The sequence below is a fragment of the Pteropus medius genome, unplaced genomic scaffold (genome assembly GCF_902729225.1).
Source record: "Pteropus medius unplaced genomic scaffold, Ma_sr-lr_union100, whole genome shotgun sequence".
NCBI lineage: Eukaryota > Metazoa > Chordata > Mammalia > Chiroptera > Pteropodidae > Pteropus > Pteropus medius.
This window is the reverse complement of record NW_024346771.1, coordinates 5,364,045-5,373,371: the sequence shown is the minus strand read 5'-3', so window position 1 is coordinate 5,373,371 and position 9,327 is coordinate 5,364,045. Positions and strand designations below refer to the sequence as shown.

Here is a 9,327-nt window from a genome sequence, read left to right as displayed (position 1 = left end):
AAAGAAGAACAAAGGTGGAATCTTTACTGACAGACTTTATGTATAGTCAAACATGCCAAAGAGAATTGGTTCAAATAATCTTGGAGTTGATGGAAGAAATTTATGTTTTATATATGTGAACTTGAAACCGTTTTCTCTTTCTAATTTTATGTAATATAGTTCTACATCTTTAATTCTAAATGCTGTATTCTCTGCAGATCTGGATGTAGAGGAATTATTTCATTACTCTTGGGGAGATGTTTTACTTTGTAATTGTACCCTGAGGTCGAGATATATCCTTACTGAGTAGAAATATGGATGTTTTTAACCTCACATTATAAGACCACTATATTTTTATTCCAGAAATAATTTTTTACAGATGATGCTATTTAATTACTTCATATCAATATATTTTGGAATATATTTATTGTAGATCAATGGATTATAAAATTATATAGCTAAAGTAGAGCAAGCTGATAAAGAGTATCAAATTACAGTAAATGAAGACACATGGCAAACAGCAACAAACACCATTTTATGTCTTTAATTGGAACAATAAAATTATACAGGAAAACTTTGATAAAAATAAGTAGTTCAGCACCAAAAATTCTCTGATACTACTATGATATTTCAACCTGAAATATTGCAGCTAAAATATAATGGATAAAGCTACTAGGAAGTTATAGATAAAAATACATTTAAAAAATTGGAAAGAGATTTTAAGCTAAAACAAATTACTTCTATTTTTGAGATGACTAAACATATCATATATATTCATGTATTGCACACATTTGGAGAGGGCATTTATGTTTATAAAAATATATGGAATCATACTTCCTAAAATATGTATAATAGCATGTTAAAATCATAAGAAAAAATAATATCCACAGTAACCGTAAAACATTCTGTGCTTAAATATATTTTAGAAACTATGATTTAAAAAATTAAACAGGTTTCCTAGATTTCTCAGTCTATTATACATTTATGTTTATTGTATATTATCAAGATAGGACTATTTTACATGAGATTTCTAAAATATGTTTGAACACAAAATTATTTCTTCATAAGGCATCTTTTCTTGTTTGTGTCCTAAATAACTTGAGTTTAAAAAATAATAGCTGAAAACCTAATTATTATAACATATATTACTTTTCTTATGTTTGTGTACTTGCAAATTGGAACCAAATTAGGCAAAGAAGATTCTCGAAATTTTGCACAAAACAAAACTTTAAGCAACTTGAGAGCAATTATGCAAAATTATTAGAAATTTAATGTGATCATGTATTTCTACTAATCAATGTGGAAAGTAAAAGGGGCACAAGAGTTTAATTTAGACCTGTATACCATCATAAAGTAGCTTTTATAATACTGGGTAAGAAAGTCACCAATAGTCATTTTTTCTTTTAATTAGTTTACATTTATTGTGCTCATACCATGTACCAGATGGACTAACATAAAGAACACTCACATAACAGATATGTCAATGCATTATTTGTAAGGAGATAGATGCTAAACTGCTTACTTCTCATGGCAGGTCTTGGCCACACCCTAAAGGAGTGGTTAACAGTATATAATTAAAAAATGTAAAGATCTAATTTTCTTTAGCCAGTTTCTCACTCTTGCTTTGCAGTTTGCATATTACTATGTCTTGGCAGTATAAAGAGAAATAGTACACTTAACACATGGCATATTATGGTTCTAATCTAAAGCCATTTAGATAAGGTTGCATTAAAAAAGTTTCGCTGTCTCCCCAATTCCCCTCCCATCTAGTAGCCCTCAAAATATTCTCTGTATCTATGAGTTTATTTCCATTTTTGTTATTTATTTTGTTCTTAGATTCCACATGTACATGAAATCATGCAATATCTGTCTTTCTCTATCTGATTTATTTCATTCGGCTCAATACCCTGTAGGTCCATCAAGGCAATATCTTTCTCCATCCCCTACCTTTTAGTCTGTGTGTGTCTTTTAATCTGAAGTGAGTCTCTTGTAGGTAACATATGTAGGGGTCTTGTTTTCTTATCCATTCAGCCACTCTATCTTTTGGTTGGAGCACTTAATTCTTTTCCATTTGAGGTACTTATTGATAGGAATATAGTTATTACCATTCTTTATTCCTCTTTTTGAATACATATTTTTTTCTTTTTAAAAGAGTCTCTCTAACATTTCCTGTAATACTGGCTAGGTGGTGATAAATTCTCTTAGCTTATTTTTGTCTAGGAAGTTCTTTATCTGTCCTTAGACTCTAAATGATAGCTTTGTTAGATAAAGTATTCTTGGTTGTAGGGCCTGGTTTTTCATCATGTTGTATACTTTGTGTCAAGCCCTTCTGTCCTGTATAGTTTCTTTTGAGAACTCAGCTGACAGTCTTAGGGAGCTTCCTTGTAGATAACTAACTGCTTTTCTCTTGCTGCATCTAAGACTTTCTCTTTGTATTTAACCTTCATCATTTTAATTATAATGTACCTTGTTGTGGGTTTCTTTGAGTTCATCTTTTTTAGGACTCTATGAGCTTCCTAGGGCAAGGGGGAAGACGGGTACTAGATTTAGTAGGGTGATCACTTTGTGAGTTATATAGATATCTAATCACTATGCTGTACAACTGAAACAAATATATTATTGTATGCCAACTATAATTGAAAAGAAAACTCATTCAATTGTACAATAGAAATACAAGCAACTAATTGTCTATTATATTTCAATAAAGCCAGAAAAAATTAATGATCATAAAAAAAAGTAGTTTGTTCACTAATTCTGTGAGTAAATTAGTTGTTCAGTTTGAGTAGTAGAGTCTTCAATATTAACCCTACTGAACAAAGTACATATCTGTAATCTTAATGAATATAACTGCAAGGGAATTTTATGAGCTATTAAATTCTATTTATAAAAAAACTGCACAATAACAGCAGTGGTGATTTGTCCCAAAAGGTCAGAACTTAATATGCTCTGTAAAACTTCCTAAAAGTTCACAAAAAAGAGCTGTACACATTGGCTTCTGATTCTAAAATTTTCATTCGGGGAAGCAGAATTGAACACAAAAGAAAATTACAAGTGTAAAGCATAGTAAAAGAGGAAGAAACCAAGTTTATTTTAATGTAGTCCTGCTTGATTGCATTAAGTTGGTTTCTTTCTTTTTTTCTGTTTTTACTTTTTTAAGGTATTATATTTGTGAAGAATCCAAAATATTATTGTTATATTTCATTTTCAGAAGAATTTGGACACAAAATAAAGAACAGCAAAAATAATATAGGTATCTATACATTAAGTTTTATAGTTTTTTTGTTTGTTTCTTTAAGACAGTCTTTTCAGTAAAAGGTACTGGAAAAACTGGATATTGATACGTAAAATAGAAAATTTGACCCCTACCTTATGGCATTAACAAAAATTAACTCACAATGGGTTAAAAACTTAAATGTAAGAACTGAAACCATGAAATTTCTAGGAGAAAACAGGAAAAAATGCACCTTGACACAGGTCTTGGTAATAATGGTATGGACATAACATCACAATGGCCCTTCAATGAATCATGCATCCAGGTGGTAATGCTCTTGTGAAGTCCCCTCCATTTTGACTCTGACCTGAGACCTGTGACTTGCTCTGTCATTAGAACATGTTTTGTCAGTTTCTGCCAGTTTTCCAGGATCTCAGCTACAGGCTCTGGAATAAGTATAGTGTCTCATCATGTCCCATCATGTTACCGAACTTATTCATCTTCTTAATTATAATCAGGTAAATATTAGTTGTAAATGGACTTCATGTTCTCTAGGCATGCCAGACCCAACACTAGCAGGGGTATGCATCTTTCCAGCCTCTTTAATCCTTACTATGTGCCCAAAATCATAACAACAAATCAATTATATCGTCAGGCTGCAGCAAAAGATTGGTTTAGTTTTGGAGAACATTTATCAATAGTGTCATTTTCAAACTGAATTTAGTCACCCGGGCCTGGTTGATCTTTAGTACCCGCTCTCTGTATATTTTAAAATTAATCTAATTTACCGTTTAAGCAGGGTTCAGCAGGGAAGGCGTCTTTGCTCCACATTGCGACAGATGGTATGGTTTGACTTAAAGTTGAGCATTTAAAATTAAACTGATTATGGAATTCAGTAAAAAATACAGTTGAAATAATAAAAATAATAATTGTGCAAAAATATAAAACGGTCTTCATTTATGCTTTTTCATAGTCAGTGAACACAGGAAGAGTTTGATAAAAGCTTACTGAATTCACAATAATGGCTTATCTGACTATCATAAAATCTTATAAATGACTATGACATAGAACTATTATTAGTAAGGCTCTCATTTTTCAGACAAGGAAACTGAGGCATAGATGATTAATTAACTTGCTCAAAGCAACAGATTAAACAATACAAACTAGATATACTCTTTAAAAGAAAAGAAAAAAAAAACTATAGTAATTTCTAACCTCCTTTCTAATTAATTGCTTAGGAGACCTACATAAATCAATGATGATCCTAAGAATACACAGAGATGATATCCATTCCCATGTGCCTATGATGGTCATGGAAATTGGTTTAACTGCATCATATAACTAAACTTAAGTGGTTAGTTTAACTTGGCCTAGTAATCCTATTTCTGTTATTAGAGTTTGGTTTCAGATGCCCAAGTGGTCCAAGAAGACATACAGAGAAAACAGTTAAGAAAGGTTTGTTTGTTTGTTTGTTTGTTTGTTTGTTTGTTTTTTAGTTGTGGCAACCCTTGGTTGACCTCACAGATTACAAGGACCTTGTCAGTTAGTTTACAATCTCTTATTTTTTTTTATTTTTTACGCCTACAGCACCTGGTCTTCCTAGGTGGTCTCCCATCTAAGTATCAACCAGGCCCAACCCTGCTTAACTTCCGAGATCAGATGGGATCGGGCTTGTTCAGTGTAGCATGGCCATAGACAAGAAAGTTTTTTTATTCCCCAAAATAGAAACATAAGAAAGAAGTTAGTTCCTTTTTCCCTCTACACATAGCTGTGTCTTCAACATACGACCATGAGTAAGGCTAGCCTAAGAACAGAGCACTACAGTTAATCCTTGTTATGCACATCTTATCATGTGATATTGCTTTCTGTGATGCAAAACCTATGAAAAATGCAACCTGTTTAAGATTAAGATGTTCAATAATTCAAAGTGAGGCCCATTTGACTTTTGGTGTCATGGGACCTGTGTCTTTAATCACAAACATAAATATAAAATGAGAAAATTCAGCAAATCACCTGACATTTAGACACGTGTGTGCATCCAGTTTTATCCAGAATTATAATCCTATAGATATTGTAGGACTGCATATCATCTGTGTGTCCTTGCAATCATCACTGATTTGTAGAGATTTCCTAAGCAATTAATTAGAAAAGAGGTTAGAAATCACTATATATATATTTTTTCCTTTAAAGAGTATATTTAGTTTATATTGTCTCATCTATAACTTTGAGAAAGATAATTAATCATCTTTGCCTCAGTTTCCTGAATCGATGCAGAATACATTCTAGATGTCTAGCAGGTGGGTTCTATTTCTTCTTCAATAGCACTACGTACTCATGGAATTAAATTTAATGTAATCTTATTTTATATTCTGATACTTCAACTTTTCATAAATTTGGAAAGCCATTTATATATGATAATTAGGAGAGTAGGAAAAATATCATCCAATGCGCCAAAAAATTCACTGAGAATTTTGTAAAACTTTGTAAAAACAAGTTTTAGTATTGTTCAGCTGTTATTAGAGAATTACTTCCTTGTTTGAGAGTTTGACACAATTTTGTTTTGGCAGATGTTTCATTTGGTTTTTATTCCAGTAATGTCAGAACTTGATTTAACTAAAATCTATTTTAATGTGTGACCGGAAGTCAAATAACAATTCCTTAGCAAGGGGCTATATAGCTGAGATTTTTCAACCATCCATGGCCATTGCTCTCTTAGAATCTGTTTCTATGGCTACTCTCATGAGGTTTTGCTTCATGAGCAGAAATATAGACAGCAAAAGTATAAGGCAAGCCTAGAGAAATACTGTAGAAATTATGTAAGTGTGAGATATCTGGCAGATAATAACAACCTAGACAAGGGGTTATTTTAAACAGGGAGACCAACACAAGGACCTTAAAACCAAAAGGAAAAAGAGAATCCAGGAAGAAAAATCTGAGTTTGATAATGAGAAGGGTATGAGTTTTGGTTCTAAATAGATTTGGATAGAAAGCTTACTTTTTTCACTCTCTATTGCCAATTTTATTTCACTACTGTGAGTCTCAGTTCCCTCATCTTTAAAATTTAGAAAATCTGTCTCATAGAAAAAAAAATGTGGTAAAAGGAAATTTCCTAAATGGCCTGTATTTTTCCCTCAAATGTAACTCATTATTATTATTATTGTTATTTTTGAAGTCTATAAAAGTAAGCAAAACCAAAATCTAAAGTCCAGAAACTTCAGAATAGCTAAAGAATTGCAATCAAGTGAAAAGTATTTCAACCTCTGAGCCTAAGAGAATCTTTGCTCTGAGCTCATTAATGTCTCTTGATATACATGGTTGCCAAAGGCCTATAGAAAGTAAGTAGCAAGATATAACACTAATTTTTATTCCATCAAATGAGAAGGGCTACACATATCTATCTTTTCATTTAGTGAAAGTGAGCATTGTTTTTAGTAATACAAATAAGGTCAAAATGAGTTAACTTCCTGATCCTGCTAATTCTCTATAATTCACACACGTCAAATGCATCATTTTTTAAGATAATGATATAAGGAGATATGAAATGCAAAATATGATCTAGAGCATATGTCAAAGGGCACTAAAAACAAAAGCCAGAACATATATATAATCCAGCAACCAATAAGTATATAGGCACTAAAACAATATTAAACAAGGCAACGATCAAAGAAGAATATTAGCCAGGCATTACATCTAGAAATAGATAAATCTGAAGTCAGATATTAGAGATGGAGAAAAGAAAACTAATATTTTTGAGATAATTGCTAATGCCAGCAGCCACTTTAAAGACACCTTGTATTTAATATATTTAATCTCTCAATAACTTTGGGAGGTCCCATTGTCATTTCTGTTTTATAGGACAGCACTGCTATAGCCACAGGCTGGTAAGTGGCAGAGTTGGGATTAGCACTCTGATTAATCAAAACTCATGAGCTTTATTTTCCCCACATAATTATTAGTACCCTGACTGGGGGAAACATTTGAAGATTAGGTAGTGACAATTTCTGGGGGAAAAAAAGGTAAAAATAACACATTTTATGAGAAATTTAACTGAGATTACCCAACAGTTGATCTAAATTAATCTGGTTGATATGATCATCTGAATTCAGTAAAAATAAATTAGTTTTGAGTCATGAAATTATAGTGTGTAGAAAGACACACTAAACAAAATAATTATCTTTCTAAATATATTCTTGTGAATTTGTTTTTGTGATAACTGTTCCTAACTTGGAAAGTATAAAATTCAAAGAAAATTGAAATATAAAATTCTGATAATTGTAATAAGATCCTTTATTGAGCCCTTTAGTGCAAGAGAGAATTTGATATGATGTCATTCCATTGTCTATATTATCTGTGTGTTTCAGAAGAGAACATATTTGTATTGACTAGTTCAAATTCTCTTATCCATTTCTCTAACGTGTACTTTCTACTCCCTTATTATATTAGCAAGTCATTTACATGTAATATTTTTGCAAGTGAGTTAAAAGGTACTGACAAGAGTTTCTATCTAAGAGAAAATGTAATCATTTTCAAGGAACTAGGGGAGAAGTAATGTTAAGTTTAGTAATTTATGTAACTTCTCTGATCTACTATGAGATGCCCTGAGAAAAGACAGTTTTAATGGAAAATGGGAACTCTATAGAAATTACTTTTAAAAGACCTATTTTTCCCCACTTTCATAATTTGAAAAGAAAATTGAAACTTTAGAAAATAATCAGATAATATTATTTGTTTACTTTTCATTGTTATAGCTATTGGAATTTAAGAATCTTAAAATATATGAGTGAAACGTTCATCACAAAAATCACACCATCTTACAAGAATGCTATCTACCTGTGGTCCTCCCAAAAGTATTTTTTTTTTAACTTTTGAGTATTTTCAAGGTGACTGTAGTATAGCCTGCAGGCTAAATTCAACCAGCAAATGTGCTTTGTTTGGTTGCCACAATTTTATTTTTTTTAGATGAATTAATTTATATAAAGTTAAGATTTATGTAAAACTCTGGATAGATATTGGACCTTGGGAGAAAATAGTTTAAATCAAGCTGTTTTGAAAAAAAAAAATTAAGTGTGATTGTTTAAAAGGAAATAAATCTAGCTGCTACTGATTTATTACCAAGGAGAGAAACACACAAAGCTAAAAACTTTGGTTGTGACTTGTTGAGTTGTTGAGTTCTGGGATTAAAATATATTACTACTGTTTGTAGCTGGGTAAAACAAAGGCAGATTTTACAGACTAGTAGAGTTCATACTCTGCAGAGGTATATGCTCTTAGAGGAAAAACCTTCTGCCAACTTTAATTTGCATCTCTTCGGCCCAGTTTGTCCTTGAACTTCCTGGTGTCTAAGCACCTGTGGGAAGTTGAGAACTATTTTAACAGTGTTAACTTAAAAATAAAAAGCCAAAATGAAAGGCAGTAAGTATTTATCTGAGATAAAAAAGAATTTGAGAAGCACTCATTCTGGCAAGAGTTCAAATAGTGTTCCAATTAGGAGACAAAAGCAAGGGGTATTTATGAGAAGGGGAAGGGGAATAATTACATCAGTAGAAGAAAGGCATTTCTATACATGCAAGTAATATAGTGATGCTAATTCTAAAGAATGTTGGTAATTTTAATCTGGTAGTCATGTCTGCTTTCTTATCTTTGCAAAATAGTTTTTGAGGATATAACATGTCTTCAGGCCCAATCCAAGGTTATTGTGCCCTGTTTTAGTTTTTTTTTTTTAAATTAAATTTATTGAGGTGACAATGGTTAATAAAATTACATAGGTTTCAAGTGTACAATTCAGCAATACATCATATGTATATTGAATTGTGTGTTCACCACCCAAAGTTAAATTTTTTTCATCATCATGTATTTTTCTCTGTTTTAACATCTCAAATTTTTGAGAAGTTATGCAAAGCAGTTCCTCTGGGATGGTGGCTCTGGCTCTATTTTAAAGTATCTCTGTTCCTGACAATCTGATATTTGCTTTGTGTGATTCCAGGGCTCGGTCCTTGGATCCCCCATGAAAGATTTGTATGGAAGTCCGTTGCTCAGAGAAGAAAGACCATATGCAAAGAATAGCAAGCAGAAGTGATTTATTAGGCAGAGTACAGTTGGGAGAAGTCCAAATGGGCACCTCTATAAAACTTCAAGAA

The 9,327-nt window shown here is 31.8% G+C and overlaps 1 pseudogene; it reads right to left on the bottom strand.

The window, feature by feature from the left end:
• Nucleotides 1-4,768: 4,768 nt before the first annotated feature.
• On the bottom strand, nt 4,769-4,887 carry LOC120613901 (uncharacterized; annotated as a pseudogene).
• Nucleotides 4,888-9,327: the final 4,440 nt, after the last annotated feature.